Raw genomic sequence first — 17,596 nt, 5'->3', positions numbered from 1 at the left:
GAGTTTGAGCCCCACATTGGGTGTGCTCTAGCCCTGCTTAGGGTGAGCACAAGCTCTGCTTCCAGTAAAACATGAGCCCCAGGTGAGCCCTGCTTCTCTCTCCCTCTTTCTCTTTCTGCTTCTCACTCACTTATATCCTCTCCCTCTCAAAAAAAAAAAAATTGATTTTTTAAATTGTATTTATATCTTGCTACATTGCTAATTTCATGTATTAGGTATCAAAGGATTCACAATTCTGTGTAGACAATTATGCCATCTTTAAACACCAATAGTTTTATTTTTTTCCTTTGCAAATCTACATGTCTTTTATATGTATGTATTTATTTATGCCTTATTACTTTGCCTAGTGCTCCAATGTTGAAATAGGTGATAAGAACAATCTTACCTTCTTCCCAATCCTGGAAGGAATGCAATTTCCTCAACAGCATCAAGTATTTTACCTAAAGGGTTTTTTTAGGCATATTTTATCAGATTCAAGAAATTCCTCTTGAATACATCTTGACTCTTGTCAAATGTTTTTTCATCTATGGAGATGATATGCTCTTTATTTTTTAGTCTATTGATGTGATGAATTGCATTAACTGATTTTAAAATGTTAAACCAAATAAATAAGTTAATTAATTAATTAATTAATTTCTTGTATTATTATCTTTGGTTTTGGTAGGAGTTGGGAAGTGTTCCCTACTTTTCTATTTTATGGAAGAGTTTACACAGAATAGGTATTAGTACTTCCTTAATTATTTCATAGAATCCAACAGGGAAATAATCTTGAATCAAAAAGATTCTTTCAAGTGGGGCAGGAGTTACCTACAGTTTAATTTATTCAATTGAAATAGTTCAAGTTATGGGTTTCTTCTTGAATGACCTTTGATAGTCTGTGTCATTTAAGGAATTTATCCATTTCATCTACTTTGTGAATGTATGAACATTATAATATTCTTATTATTTTTTTGTGTCTGTCAGATCAGTATTGATTTCCTTCTTTCATTTATGACATTGATAATCTGTGTTTTCTTTTTGTTTGCTTGATCTATCTGGTCCATTTCATCAAACTCCTTGATATCCAATTTATTCTATTTTTAAATATGCTTCAAATGTTAACCACATGCCTACTTACAGAATTATCATAATCTGTCTTATATTCTAATTGGCTTTAAATACATGTATCTTCTCCAATAGAATGTGAGCTCTCTAGGTGCAAAAATTATGTTTAGAATAGTGTCTACTATATAGTTAGTATTCCCTAAGAGACAACAAGATTCTTTTCTGGATACTTTATATTCTTGAAATACCCTGTTATTGTTCTCCAAATAATATTTTAAAATTCTAGGAGGTTCTTTTGACTAAGGGCATCCTCAACAACTGACACATCTAGTTTTAAAATGTGCATCATCTTCAAATTTTCTTCTTCCTTAGAACTTAGATATTCTATTTTTATCAATGCTCAACTCTCTTGTTGACAGGAACTCTCCATAGGTGGTGAAGCCTTCAGTAAGCCTGCCACTCTATAGCATCCCCATCTAGCCATACAGAGACCACAGTCTGTCCTGACCCTTCAATGGGTCACCTATGTTCTACAAGCTAATTTAAATAAAGTAGTCTAGAATATGTCATTATCCCTGGAACCTTTGAACATTAGCTTATGTAGAAAAAGGGTCTTTACAGATGTGATTAAGATTAACAATGTTAAGATGGATTATCTTTATACCAGTATAATCATATGGGTCCTTAAAAGTAGACTAAAGGACAGAAAAGTGATTAAGAGTGCAGCAATGTACTCCTAGATCAATAATGTATCAGCAGAAGGAAAAATTAAGGGATCAATCCCACTTACAACTGCACCCAAAATAGTAAGACACCTAGGAATAAACCTAACCAAAGAAGTCAAAAACGTGGACTTGGAAAAACTAAAAACACTGATGACAGCAATTAAAGACGACATAAAGAAATGGGAAGACATTCCATGCTCATGGATTGGAAGAACAAATATTATTAAAATGCCTATACTACCCAAAGGAATCTACACATCTAATGCAATCTCTATCAAAATGGCATTTTTCATAGAGCTAGAACAAACAATCCTAAAATTTGTATGGAATCACAAAAGACACTAAAAAGACAAAGCTAGCTTGAAAAAGAAAAGCAAAGCTAAAGGCATCACAATTCCAGACTTCAAGTTATATCACAAAACTGTAGTGATCAAAAGAGTATGGTACTGGCAACAAAACAGACACGTAGATCAATGGAACAGAATAGAAAGCCCAGAAGTGAACCCACAACTACATGGCCCATTAATCTTTTACAAAGGGAGACTATCAGATGGGAAAAAGACAGTGTCTTCAACAAACAGTGTTGGGAAAACTGGAGAGCAACATGCAAAAGAATGAAACTGAACCACTTTCTCACACCATACACAAAAATAAATTCAAAATGGATTAAAGACCTAAATGTGAAACACGAAACCACAGAAATCCTAGCAAAGAACACAGGCAATAGTTTTTTTGACATAGGCTATAGTAACTTCTTTCTAGATATGTCTCCTGAGGCAAGGAAAACAAAAGTAAAAATAAACTATTGGGACTTCATCAAAATAAAAAGCTTTCTGTACAGCGAAGGAAAAAAAATCAACAAAACTGAAAGGCAATCTACAGAATGGGAGAAGGTATTTGCAATGGTCATATCTGATAAAGGGTTGGTATCCAAAATACTTAAAGAACTTAGATTCCACTCATATGTAGAATTTAAGAAACAAAACAAATGAGCAAAGGTGCAGAAAAGAGAGAGAGAGAGAAGCAAACCAAGAAACAGATCTTTACTATAGAGAACAAATAAATAGTTACCAGAGGGGAGGTGGGTCAGGGGATGGGTTAAACAGGTGATGGGGATTAAGGAGTGCACTTGTGAGGAGCACTGGGTGTTATATAGAAATCTTGAATACCTAACACTAATATTATACTGTATGTTAACTAACTAGAATTTAAATAAAAACTTAAAAAAAAAAAAAAAGAGTGCTGCAATGTGAGTAGGACCTCAGTCCACCATTGCTGGCTTTGAAAGTAAAAGAAACCATGAGATTAAGAATGTGGTGAAGAATCTGGAAATGGCCCTCAGTTCACAGCCAGCAAGAAAGATCACCTCAACCATTCAAGTACAAGGAATTGAATTCTGCCAACAGAAAGGAATGCAGCTTTGCTCAGACCTTGATTTTAGCTCAGTGAAACTGGTGTAGGATTTCTGACCTACAAAACTGAAAAATAACTAAATTTGTGGTAAGCTGCTAAATGCGCAGTAATCTGTTATAGCAGCAAAAGAAAACAAATATGCCCAACAAAGACTAAGATCTTAATATAAAGTAATAATCTATCATATATGCATTAAATATTCACAAAGTATTAATTATAATTTTTTAACACACAAATGGATATCATTTCCAAGGCCAAGAAAGACTGAACTGAACCAAATATACTCCCACTTAAAACAAGCAAAAAACCACACATTACATTTTACATTTAATTACATTTTAATTTAATGAGTTTTCACACACAGGACATGAAGTAACAAAAGATAGTCATGTCTGAGATGAAAAGTATGGTGAGCCCTATGTCTGACTGCCTCAGTTTACTATGATAAGAGTTTCCAGGCTGCGAAGCAAGAATGGGAAATGCAGGCCTACTTCTTGAGGTGAGAATAACAGAGCCAGTATTCACAAGACTGAGTAGCAGGGAGGAGAAAGTTTGGCACAGAAAGAACCCCAGAGATCTGCAATGAGTCTACTGATCAGGGCATGTATGTAAGGAAACTACCAGAGACTGGGAAGAAAGCCACCTAACAGAACTGAAGGGAACAGTGTTGGGCATTCACACACTAAAAGGAAGAGTGCCTGTTCCCATAAGAAAGAGTGAAATGACTTATAATTCAAGGGTCATTGGGAGAATACTCAAGAAGCATCTTAACTCATTGATGGAGATAATTAGCCCCCCACTGAGCCTGCTCTGGGCCCTCCAACAAATCATAAAAGTAAGAACTAAAGGAATCAAACTGTTTGCACAAAACTAAATTGTGTCCCAAGACAAAATTCAATACTATTTATAGAAATAAAAAATATCGAACAGCAAGGTAGAATTCAAAATTGCTGACATCTAAACAAAAATTACCAAGCATATAAAGAGACACGAAAACAAGACCCATAATGAAGAGAATAATCTATCCACTGAAACTAATTCAGAATTAAAACGGATGTTGAGATTAGCAGATTTAAATATGAAAATTATTTTAACTGCATTCTATATATTTTAAAAGTTAGCTAGAGAAGTAGAGGACATCATGCAAACAAAAAATCTCTGGTGATGAAAATACAATGTCTGAGAGGAAAAATATACTAAGTGGGGTTAATAGTAGGTTAGACCTTGCAGAAGTTTAGTGAACTTGAAGACATGGTCATGGAAAATACCCAAAATGAAACACAAAAAAGAACAAGCTCCAAAAAATAAAAAGAGTATCTGTAAGCTGCAGAACAACGTTTCATAGCTGGCTATTTGTATATATAGAGTACCCAACGGGGAGACAAGGACAAGAAAAAATATTTTAAAAAGAAAGGCTAAGAAATTTCCAAATTAAATGAAAACTAAACTCTTAGATCCAAAAAGCTCAACAACCCTAAACGTAAGAAATGAAGAAAATCATACCATGGTACATAATACCAAATGCTCAAACCCAGTGATGACGCAAAAGTCATAAAAGCAACCAGAGATGAAATAAAACAATACAATATGTACAGGGAACAAAGATAAAGGAACAGCATAGTCCTCATCGGAAACAATGCAAGGAGGAAAAAAGTGAGACAGCATTTAAAAGTACTAGAAGAAAAATAGTACTTTGAAGACAAAACTCATACCTAGCAAATATATTTTCAGACATATAAAGCTAAAAGAATTCATCATCACTAAACCTATGCTATAAGAAATATTAAAGAAATTACATAAGCAGATAGAAATATAGATTTACATAAAGAGCACAGAAATTGTCATTACATGAATAAATATTTAAGTTTTGTTTTCTTATTTAAAATCTCTTAAAGACAATTTACTTCAAATTAAACAAAATAATAATACATTATGGGATTTCTATGATATACAAGTAAAATGTATAAAAACAAGGCCAGAGAGGAATAATAAAAGTATACGATTGTAAGCTTCTTAAACAATAGATATGGAGTCCCTGGGTGGCTCAGTTGGTTAAGTGTCTGACTCTTGACAGTGGCTCAAGTCATGATCCTGTGGTCATGAGATCAAGCCCTACAATGGGCTCCATGGAGCTTGCTTAAAATTCTTTCTCTCCCCCCTCTCTCTCTCTGACCCTGCGCACACATACTCCCTCTCTCTTTCCCAAAATAAATAAACATTTAAACAACAGATGAAGTGATATAATATTACTTGAAAGTAGACTGTAATATGTTCAAGATGTATACTAGAGAACCTAAAGCAACCATTAAAATAACAAAATAAATAGTTTTAATTAACCAACAAAGGAGATAAAATTAATTATAAAAATATTCAATTAAGAGAAGGCAGAGGAAAAAGATTAAAAAACAAGAATGCACAAATAGAAAACAGCAAGATGATACACTTAAACCCAACTTTTTCAATAATCATATAAAATATAAGTGGTCTGAACACCTCAAATAAAAGGCAGTACTGTCAGATTGGATATAAAAACAATATGCTTCCTAAAAGAAATCCACTTGATGGACATTGTCAAGAGAGTAAATCCTAAAAGTTAACTTTGTATGAAGACAAATGGTAACCAGATTTATTGTGGTGATCACTCATGATATACTCAAATCATTAGGTTGTATACCTGAAATCAATGTTATATGTATATTATACCTCAATTAAAAAATTTAAATTGTGGAAACCAAGTTTGTTGCCATATTAATAATTAATAAATAGAATTAGTAGAAATTCTATTAGAATTAATAGAAAAAAGGAATCCATTTGAAATAAAAAGACACAAACAGGATAAAAGTAAAAGGATGGAAAAGATACCATGCAAACATCACTAAAAACAAACCTAGAATGACGATATATTATTATCAGATAAGGCAGGTATCAGGGCAGAGAATATCACCATTTAATTAAGTATAAAGAACTTCATTTTACAATGAAGTTGATTGATTCAATCAAAAATGGTTAATTCATCAAAAAGGCATAAACTAAATATTCATATACCTAAAAACAAAGCTTCAAAATACATGAACTGAAACCAGTAGAGCTGCCTGGTAAAATAACAAAGTCCACAAATATAATCAGAGATGTCTATGTCCGGTTCTCAGCAATTGTTGGAAGAAATAAACAGAAAACTGATGAGAATACAGTAAACTTGAATGATGCTATGAACCAATATGAACCATCTACCTGGTAACAACAGAATTCACATTCTTTGCAAGTGCGTTTGGATTTTACCAATTAGACCATATTCTAGGCCATAAAACAAGTCTTAAAAATTTTAAGTGTTCATATCATACAACTTATGATCTCTGCCTGTAATGGAATTAAATTAGCAATCAATAATAGAAAACTACATGGAAAGGGCCCTGGGTGGCTCAGTCAACTGAGTTGGGCTCAGGTCATGATCTCACTGTTCATGGGTTCAAGCCCACATTGAGCTCTGCACTGTCAGTGGAGCCTGCTTAGGAATCTCTCTCTCTCTCAATCTCTCTCTACCCCACCCCTGCTTGAGTACTCTCTCTTTCTCTGACTCTCTAAAATAAATAAAACCTTAAAAAAAAGAAAGAGAACTACATGGAAAATCCTCAAATTTTGGAAGTGGAAATAACATACTCCTAAATAACTCACTGGAGAAAGAACACCTCAAGGAGAAATCTGTAAGTATTTTAAACCAAATCAAAATGAAATCATAATATTCCAGAATTTATAGGATGTCACCAAAGCATAACTCAGGGGATAAATTTGTAGTACTAAATACCAAAAATAGAAAACAAAAATTGTCTCAAATAAATAATCTCAGAAACTTACCTTAAAAATCTAGAAAAGACAAGATTAAATTCAAATTAAACAATACTTAGGAAACTGTAAATATCAAAGAGTGACTCAATTAAACAGAAAAGATCAAAAACAGAAAACCAATGAAATCAAAAGCTGACTTTTTAAGAAAACAGTAAGCCCATACACAAAGTGAACAAAAACAAAAAAGAGAAAGAGAGACAACTTAAGTTAGCAATATCAGGAATGAAATAGGTAACATTACTGAAGATTCTACAGATACTAAAAAGATAATAAAGGAATATACTGAACAACTTTATGCTTACACATTTGACTGCTTAGATAGGGTAGACACATTGCTTGAAAGACATAGCCAAGTTCACTGAAGGAGAAATAAATAATCCAAATAGCCCAGAATAAATTAAAGAAACTGAATTTGTAGATACTACCATTAAATAAAACCACAGGCCCAGAATCACTGGTTAATTCTAACAAACATTATTTTTTAGGTTTTATTCATTGAAGTAATCTCTATAACCAAAGTGAGCTTGAACTCACAACCCCACAGATCAAGATCTACATGAGCTAGCTAGGCAACCCTCTGCAAAACATTTAACAAAGATAATTCTATACAAACACTCCTAGAAAACTGAAGAGGAGAGAAAATTTTTCTACCCATTCTATTAAGTCAGCATTGTCTTGATACCAGACCAAAAACATCATAAGAAAATTATACATTAACTGCCCTCATGAATATAGATGCAAAAATTCTAAATAAAAGTTGTACAAATTAAATCCAGAAATATATTAAAAGGCAAATATATCAAGAGGGGTTTATCTCAGGATTGCAGTGGTGGTTTAACATTCCAAAATCAATCAAAATAATGTATTATTTTAACAAACTGAAAAACAAAACAAAACGAACAACATATGACTATCTCAATGGAAGTAAAAAAAAATAAATAAATAAAGGCATGAAACAAAATTCAACGTCCATTCTTAATAAAAACTCTTCAAGAAATAAGGAATAGAACTTACTCAAAGTGATAAAGGGCATCTACAGAAAAACCTACAGGTAACAACATAATGACAAAAACTTTTCTCTCTAAGATCAGGAATAAGACAAGAACGTCTGTGCCCTCACCACTTCTATTCAGTTGGTTTTAGCCAGTGAAATCAAGCAAAAAAAAAAGCAAAAAAAAAAAAAAAAAAGGCAGGGGGTGGGGTTGGGGGAGGAAAGTGGCTCCAGATTTGAAAGGAAAAGGCAAAACTGTCTTTATTTACAGACAAGATCATCTGTGTCGAAAATCCAATGGAATCTATAAAAAGGCTACTAGAATTAACAAACAAGTTTAACAAGGTTGAGGGTACACGATCAATACACAAAAACCAAGTGTATTTCCCTAAACTTATAATAATCAGAAGTTGAAATTTAGCAAAATAATATAATTTTAAAAGCATCAAAAATAGGAAATATTTAGGGGGAAATCTGACAAGAAAATATGAAAGATCTGTACACTTGAAAGCTCCAGAACTTTGTTGAAATTAAAGAGGTATGAAAAATAAAGGTTCATGAGCCAGATTCGTGACTCAAAACACTCAATATTATTAAAATGTCAATTCTTTGCAAATTGATTTACAGACAATACAACTCCAGTATGCTTTCTTGTGAAATTGCCAAATCGACTCAAAATCTTATATAAAAATGCAAAGGAAATAGAGGAGCCAAAATAATTGAAGAAGAAAAATAAAATTGTATGACTAACTACTTTATTTCAAGATAAATTACACATTACCCAAATTAAAAAGGCCTATCCTTCAAAAGACTTTGTTAAAAGAATAAAAGGACCCACCCACTGATTTGGAGAAAATAGTTGCAAAGCACATATCTAATAAAAGTTTTGTGTCCAGAATAGGTAAAGAACTACCAAAAATTAGCAAGAAGTCAAACAATCGAATAAAAAATGGAAAAAAGATTTGAACAGATGGTTTATCAGAGAAGATACTGTGGATAGAAATAAATGCACGAAAACATGTTCAACATCCTTTGCCATGAGGGGAATGCCAATTAAAACCACAATTAGAAACCACTACATACCTGACAGAATGAATAGAATGAAAAAGATTCACCAAACCAAGTTTTGGTGAGGATGTGAAGAAACTAAAACTTTCATAAACTTCTGGTGACAGTGTAAAATGTCCAACTACTTTGGAAACCACCTTGATAATTTCTTAAAAGGTTAAACATACACATACCATACAATCCAGCCATTACATTCCTAGGTATTTGATCAAGGGAAAAGAAAGCATATGTCCATACAAAGTCATATACATGAACAACTACAGAAATTTCACTAGTAATAGCCCACAACTAGACACAAACCAAGTACCAAATTACAGGTGAGTAGATAAACAGTGATATCTTTTCTACAACAGAACACTGCTCAGCTGTAACAAAAATACACTATCGATGCCTACCACAACATGGATGAATTTCAAAATAATTACATTGTGTGAAAGAACTAGAAACCTATCCACTGCCCCCAACCAAGGTATATGCACTGTATGACTCCATTTATCAAAACTCTAGAAAATGCAAACTAATCTACAGTGACAGAAAGCTAATGAGTAGTTTTCTGGAGAGGAGAGAAGAGGGGAATGAAGAAAGAAATTACAAGGGTGTGAGAGGAAGTTTTAGGGACACGATGTTTATGTTCTCCATCTTAACTGTGGTTATGGTTTCATGCATATGTTCATTTCAGAACTTATCACACTGCACTGTTTAAATCTGTGCAGGGTTTTGTATGACAATTTTACCTGAATTTATATAAATATATATACATAATTATATATATATATACATACACATCCACATATAACAAAAATATTCTACATTCATGTTCTCTAAAATAAATCATATAATAACTATTTAAAGTTCTATTTAAAATGCCTGTATCTAAGAAAATAAAGTAATATATTACAGGACAAAGATCTCAAAATAAAAATGTTATGCATATTTATAAAAAGTAGAAGATACAGAAATAAGAAAATATTCTTAAATACCAATGCCTATAAAAATAAACTCTTTAGCTTTTAAAGTTAAGTACCTGTAAAAGGACTATTATGACAATACAAGGAAAAACAATTTCATTCAAAATATCCCATAAATGAAATCAACATCATACCTTTTAGACTAGTATGTGGAAGACAAAAGTATTGTCACTTAAGCAAATATTTCTCCTTTAGAATATGGGGAAATTTAAAACTAGTTCATGGTGTTTAAAGTGTTAACATTAAATTGTTTACGTAATGGGCCTGCTACAGGCTGGTAAAATGGCCAATGTTCAGTAAACATTAGTTCCTTCCTCCAGCTCATTAAGAAAACATAAAGTCATATTTGCATGACCACAGAGAAAATGTTTGTGGTAGCAAAAGACAAAATTGTGCAATATAGTATTTTGTTAATCCAGCTGCAATCTTTGAATTAAAGAAACAAATTATGCACAATATTCTAAATAAGACTGTGTTTCTGGAGGTTAAAATAAACTTCATGCAAAATCCTCTTTGAAATACACATAATCTCAGTTCAGAGTAAAAGAGAATATTTGAAATGGAAAGCTGAAAAGGACTATGGATAAGCCCTAATTCTCCAGAGGTTTTCAGGGTCTACATCTAAGGATGTCACATCAGTTACGAGAAGGAGAAAAGAAAAATTTTCAAATGGAAAAGAAGATAGTTGCATTTACATAATACTTTAAATAATCTAGAGTGATTTGATTTTGTTTTAAAGTTGTACTACGAAAAAAAGAAGCAAGCTTATGACAAAATTTGTTAGTAAGAGAACAATCTCAGAGCTAGATACTCAATGGAGGAATGAAAATATTTAGTAGGAAAATGAGACCAACCTCCTTGAAATTTCCTGTATAAAGAAGTACGTGAGATATCTGATACTGTGAAATTCTAAATTCAGATTTTAAATTCAAGTATTAAATTCAAGTATCTTAGAAAAGAAAAAAGTAAATGCATGTAATGGGTACAGAACACACAAATTCATTTTACTGGATATTCTGATAAGCTTTCATTAGAGGTAGTCAACACACACCCACACACAGTGGCCATAATTCAGCCCCGTAATATAACAGGCACTACTTACATCATCCGTGCTCCAAAGTCTTCACTGCAAATTTTTGTGTCTATGTACTTTCAAATATTTCTTAACACACGAAGACATCAATCACTTGAGATCCTATTAAAAAAAAAGATACAAATTTTGGTTTAAAAAACCCAAACTCACTACAGAGATTTTAAAAGAGCGATTATCAACTTAAATTAGTAACCAATCCCTTTTCACAGGACTTTTCAAAAGGTGAGACCCCTGGCTTTGATGAAGATGGTGTCCTTCAAATTAAGTAAAGTCACTCTACAAACATGAGCTTTGGTTCTTTCTTGTCCAATTTTTGCCCTAAGATTTCAGAAAGGATTTCCATGTCAAAATGTCTTATAATGAGTGAATTTATTCTATCTCCTTTTTATTTTAATTATATTATTTTGCACTTGTTTGTACCATCATTTCTTTTGTGTTTTTAATTTGACAAACTTTTTATTTCCTAGGTTTTCATCTCCTTTTCCATCTTCTGTTGCCGTGATTACATTTTCAGTATTCATTTGTTTGACTTTTTACTATTTAAAAACTCTTTAAGTCTTTCCTCATGCTTAGGCTTAAATTTTAATTTGTATACTTGATTAAATGATATCTAATTATAATAATTATTTCTGTCTTCCTCCTGAACAATTAAAGAACCTTAGAACTTTAACAATGAAACACTTTATTACATTGTTTTCTAGTATACACATATTTAGTTCCAATGTCTTTTTAAATGCCACAAAATTACCCGTCACTATCATTAGTCTTCATATCAACTCACATGTTTCTTATACTTTGCTTCTTTTTCTGGATCCTATTGTTCCTGAATGAGGTCTTTTATTAGTTATTTCAATGACAGACTGTTAGTAATCAAATCTCTCAGACTTTGTCTGAAAACGTCTCTATTTCTGCATTATTATGCAGAAGTTCTGCTGTGCGTTGAATTTTTAACATTTTATTATTTTATTTTCTTTTAGCTTCTATTGCTGCTTATGAGTGGTCCACATTAAGTATAATTGTAGGTGTCTGCTCAGTTTAAGATTTTCTTATTGTTCTCCTCTTGTTTAGGATTTGGTGTATGTCTTCAACCTGATGATTTTTTGGAAAATTCTGATTCTGGAAAATTCTCAGTGATTTTTTTAAAAATGCCTTTTCTGCCATTATTAAATTTTCTCAATCTATCTTTTGTATCCTTTATATCTCAATCTATTCTTTTATATCTCTTTCTGTACATTCTGGTAAGTTTCTCAAACCTATTTTCAGGTCTTGTAATTTTTGTCCTACTTTTGTGTAATCTGCTATGTGATTAATTTCTAGGGTATTTTTAGGTTAAATTTCAAAAACTATTTCTAGAAATTGTATATGGTTCTTCTGCAAATCTGTCTGTTCTTTTTATATATATATCCTATTCCCTCATTGTAATTTCCATCTTTCTCTCTTGAATTTCATTTCCAAAACTTTTCAAACTATTACATTTCCTGAAGTTCTAATTCTCCTGTTTATGTTTCTGCCAAATCCCCTTTGTAGTAAATTTTCTTATGTGGTTTGCATGTTTGCTGTTTTTGTTGTTGTTATGAACTCATCTTCAGTCCAGAGTACCTTTTGTAGGAGTTCTGTGACTCTCAGTTATGGAAACATCCTCATTTTGTATTTAATCCTGAGATGAATCCCAGGAGTTTTCACTGGTCCAGGAAAATATGCTAATTTCTCAGCTTGAAGCTGTTACACAATGCAAATAATGTGAATGTGGGCCCCATCTGTGGATAATGCTTGGGCTTTCAATTACTTACAGAATTATTTTCTCCTTATCCTCAACTCCAAACCCTTACTTTTCAGCTCCACTGAGGAGCATTTTCAGGGCTCTTTTTTTTTAAGAATTTAAGGACTTTGGGGCGTCTGGGGTGGGGCTCAGTTAGGTAAGCATCCTACTCTTGAATTTGGTTCTTATGATCTCACAGTTCGTGAGTTCGATCCCTGTTGGGCTCTGAAGTTAAGTGTGGAGCCTGCTTAGGGTTCTCTCCCTCTCTTTCTCTGCCCCTACCCTACTCACAAACACACACTCTCTAAATAATAAATAAATTCTATAAAAAAGAATCGAAGGCCTTTTATGGTTCCAGCTTTATACCAGAGTTTTTAGTTTCAACTCCCCAACTCTTATTGGCCAGGACCTCACTCCTTGGCATTAAATCCCTACTCCCTGGTCTTTATCCTTTAATGCGGCCCCATCTTGGTCTGTCACTGCAGCAGTATGCACCTTCTGGCTTTGAGTTTGATTATCTCTGGCACCTGTGAGTTGCCTATGATTTCTTTTAAGGTTGATTGTGTGTAGTGTAACGTAAACAGAGAGCTAAATCTGTATTATCTTAATTTGTCATGAGACCGGGAAGTGTCCTGGAACATCTTTCTTATAATCTTACTTTTTAATATCTTGTTTTCTTGTTTCCATCCTGGAACTGCAGATTTACAACTCCTGATCTTATTTAATTTTATAGCATCATTCTTATTTCTCCTACAGACTGTATCACTACTAATTAAGTACGTGACGAAGATATTCTACGGAAGCCATGTTAGACACCCCGCAGGCTCCAACGTTCCGTTTGCCTCCTTGGGAAACTCCACACCCCACGCACCCGGCCCCTCAGGCACTTATCCTGGCACTCAGGCGCCTCCGTCAAAAGAGAACACTCGGGGCCTGGGTGAAGGACCCAGCGCCCCCTTTGCAGGGTGATGGCAATCGGGCTGAGCCAGAGCAACGGTTGCTCTTCAGGGAAAAGCCTCCAGAGACAGGAAGCAATGGTTTCCCCCGGCAAATTCTGGGCACCTCACAGCTGTGGGAGATACAACTGTCCCCAGGAGTAATGGTTCGGGTTGCTGCCGCCTTGGACCTCGGCAAACATCCGATTGGACTCCCTCCCTGGGTTCCTCACCAGACGTTGGGGCGCTGCTCCTTCATCCTCCTGGGAGGGCCGTGCCTGGGCGGCGTGAGCATGCGCACTTCACTTCCCCAGTCAGCTGGGGTGGTCCTGCAGAGCATGCGCGGGCCAGAGCCGGTTCTGCTCACTTGGGGTTGGTATTTGCGGGATAAGGGCACAAACCAGACTCCTTATAGACTGGGGTGAGAGGAGGGGGCCCTAGTGCACCAGAGCAATCGCATGTTTCTCACCTCAGGGCTCCCCAGCAGCGTGTAGAACTCGCGACACCCCGTGAGATCAGACTTCCTCTGGAAAGAGTTCTCTTTTTTGAGAGATGCTATCTATTTTTCTATATATACACAAAGAGAGCATCTCTCTGGACATATATATTAAGAAAGCACATATATTATTTCTGATTATATATATTTATATACACACATGTACATATATATGCATGCTTATATATTCAGAAAACATAGGTGTCCGACTTCTGCTCAGCTTATGAGCTCACTGTTGGTGAGTTGGAGCCCCATGTTAGGCTCTGCACTAACAGCCTGGAGCCTGGAGCCTGCTTCAGATTCTGTGTCTCCCTTTCTCTGCCCCTCCCCTGCTCATGCTCTCTCTCTCAAGTAAATAAACATAAATAAACATCTGAAAACTTTAAAGAAAAGAAAACATATATTTCTGAATGAATATATACACAGTAATATATATTCAGTAATAATCAATATACTTTTCAGACACCATCCAATTTGTCTTCTAAAAAATATTTACAAATGTTTGTGGGTCAAGAAATACTGCACAGAGAATTAAAACACCTGAACAAAGACTATCTTGAACTCTTTGGAAGAAGAGACTTTTTCAGTACTTAATGAAGTATGTATTGAAATATTCCCAATTGGCCTCAAAACTACTCACCCAAGAGACATCTGAATTTTCCTTCTCAAAAAAAAAAAAAAAAAAGCCCCAAATACAATGACAAGTTTAGAATACTTTATCTTTGAGTCCAAATATAAGGAAGTCCCAAAGGGCCCACTAAACGTGTCCTCAAAATGTCCCAGGCAAGGCTTCATCAGAATTCAGGAATAATTTCCTACCACCCCCCAAAAAAAGGATATAACAGATTGTAAAAATCTAGCCTTTACTTTTGGTAGTTCCCAACCAGTCCTGAATTCTGTGCTTTCATATATAAGAGAAACAAAATCTGCAAAAGGGACTTCTAGTGTTTTATTTTTGTTTACACTCAGAGTAAAACAGATCTCCAAGCTTGGGTCTTTTTGGAAATCTTAATTCTATTAGCCCTTTTTGGTTTATGAGAAAGATAAACACAAGGAACCCAACTCTCATATTTACAGAGCAAAGCCACAGTAGTTAGGCTGAGATTTGGTGGATACTTACACTGTACCTCTTTGTTTCCATCAGGCTGAGAGATCTGAAAATTCATCCAGTGTTCTTAACAGCTAGGAGGGATTGGAAATGAGACGTCTATCTTATCACAATTTTGGAGGCCACTGCACAACTAAGTAGGTCCCATATCCTTGTCCCTAGCAGCTATGAATGCAGGCCCTGTTGAGATTGTTTGCAGATAACAATAGGTAAGAACCTTGATAAGGCTTCAGGTGCAGAAGTAACAGAGCTGCCCTTCTGGGCATAATGGGCAAGAAGGAATTATTTCCCATTGTTAACAGCAGTATCTTAAAAATCACATTTTGTCTTCTAAAATAAATGTAGATGTCCTTATGAATGTAATCTGTCCCTTTTCTTTGTTTGCTTGTTACATAATAGTGAGATAATTTGGGGGTAAAAATGAATACAGCACTTATCAACACATATTAATTTCAGTAAAAGGAAATGAGAAGAAGGAGGTCGTTATGTAAAATACACCTATTTATTTATCTTTTGATGCCAGTAGCACATTTTTTAAAGAAAAGATCTTATTGAAAGAATTATTTGTTTCTCAATCTAAATTTCTCTAATCCTAGTAAATCCCAACTCTACAACATAATAGTATGTGTGTGATAAGTAATTAACTTAAAAATAAATTGAATTTGTTGCAAGGGTCATATAGACTCAGCAGATTTGCTGTTCATATTTATTATTTCATTAATCATGTCATTCATGCTTTTAGCAAGTGTGTGCTGAGTGCCTGAACTGTGCTGCATGCTAGAGATAAACATATTTCCAACATCAAAAACCTTATAATTTCAGGAGAGACAAAGATAAATATACTAACAATTAAAAAGTATAATAATAATAATAATAATATATCCTTGGAAAGCTAGGAGGACAGAAGAAGGACATGTTGACCAGCCTGAAAAAAGTTAAAGAAGGCTTACTTAGCAGAAGTAGCACTTGAGAAAATTTGCAATACTATATGGAGCAGAACTGTCAACTCAGCCAGTGTCACTCCCCTTGAGGAGGCAGAGGTATGAGATTTCACAATGTTTGCATACAGTCCTACATATGTTTGGTGGACAAGCTCCAGGGCGGTAAATAAAATGTCCTGCTAGGCGAGGAGATTCCTACACAATGAAGAAGCATTCTGTAATTCACAGAGGGGTTTTTTTGGTTTGTTTTAACTTATTATTTATAATTATTGTTATTATTATTATTTAGTAATTAGTATTATTATTTAGTAATCTCTATACCCAATGTGGGGCTCAAACCCATGACCCCAAGATTCAAGAGTCATATGATCTTCTGACTGAACCAGCCAGGCACCCCTCACACATCTTTTTGATGTCTGGACATTCTTACAGAGGGAATCCAATACTCAGTCATCTGAACTTTAAACTCAACTCTGGGCACCTGGGTGTCTCAGTTGGTTAAGTGTCAGACTCTGGATTTCAGTTCAGGTCATGATCTCACGGTATGTGGGATTGAGCCCTGCATTGGGCTCTGCACTGACAGCATAGAACTTGCTTCAGATTCTCTGTCTCCCTCTCTCTCTGCCTTTCCTTTGTTCATGCTCTCGCTCACTCTCTCTCTCAAAAATAAGTAAACATTAAATAAAACTCTAAACTCAATTCTGTTTTATATATGCACACAAAAATAATTTTCGCCTAGATTATCCACTGAATTTTCCAGAATTAACACTACTATGCAAATCGAGGAAAGTTTGGGGGAAAATTGGGGTGGGGGGTTACTTTACCAACACTAGTTCAAGAGTCCACCAAAAATAGCGGTCACTACGGATAATTTTGGTGAACCCAATGTAACACATTATATCTGTGCATCTGCAGCTGTCCCATTCTAACTGGACCTGTATGTATATATGTATCTATAATATCTTCAAAATGTGATGTAAAAAAAGCTGTGACAATATGCAATTCAAAATTGAAAACCCAAATTTATTTATTAATATTAGATGCATACATATGACTACTTCATTATGTCTTTGAATATAGATGATCTTTAGTATTCATATATGAAAATATATGAAGTATCTGAAAATCTTTTTATTTCTCTTATAATGTTAAAATTTTATACTGACTTCAATTTGTATTGAGTTATAATTAAAAACAATAAAATGCACAGAT

At 34.1% G+C, this 17,596-nt stretch overlaps 1 long non-coding RNA gene across 1 annotated transcript in view; it reads right to left on the bottom strand.

Moving 5' to 3' along the window:
- Positions 1–14,131, bottom strand: part of LOC144226759 (uncharacterized) — a 269,492-nt gene extending 255,361 nt beyond the window's left edge. The window contains exons 1-2 of the long non-coding RNA XR_013333730.1: positions 14,073–14,131; positions 11,155–11,247 (exon numbers count right to left, since the gene is read on the bottom strand). This is a non-coding gene — a long non-coding RNA (uncharacterized LOC144226759). The remainder of the gene's footprint in view (positions 1–11,154; positions 11,248–14,072) is intronic.
- Between the last annotated feature and the right edge of the window lie 3,465 nt (positions 14,132–17,596).

Source organism: Crocuta crocuta, unplaced genomic scaffold (genome assembly GCF_008692635.1).
Source record: "Crocuta crocuta isolate KB4526 unplaced genomic scaffold, BGI_CrCroc_1.0 scaffold959, whole genome shotgun sequence".
NCBI lineage: Eukaryota > Metazoa > Chordata > Mammalia > Carnivora > Hyaenidae > Crocuta > Crocuta crocuta.
The sequence above is the reverse complement of the archived record's forward strand: the minus strand, read 5'-3'. Positions and strand labels throughout refer to the sequence as shown.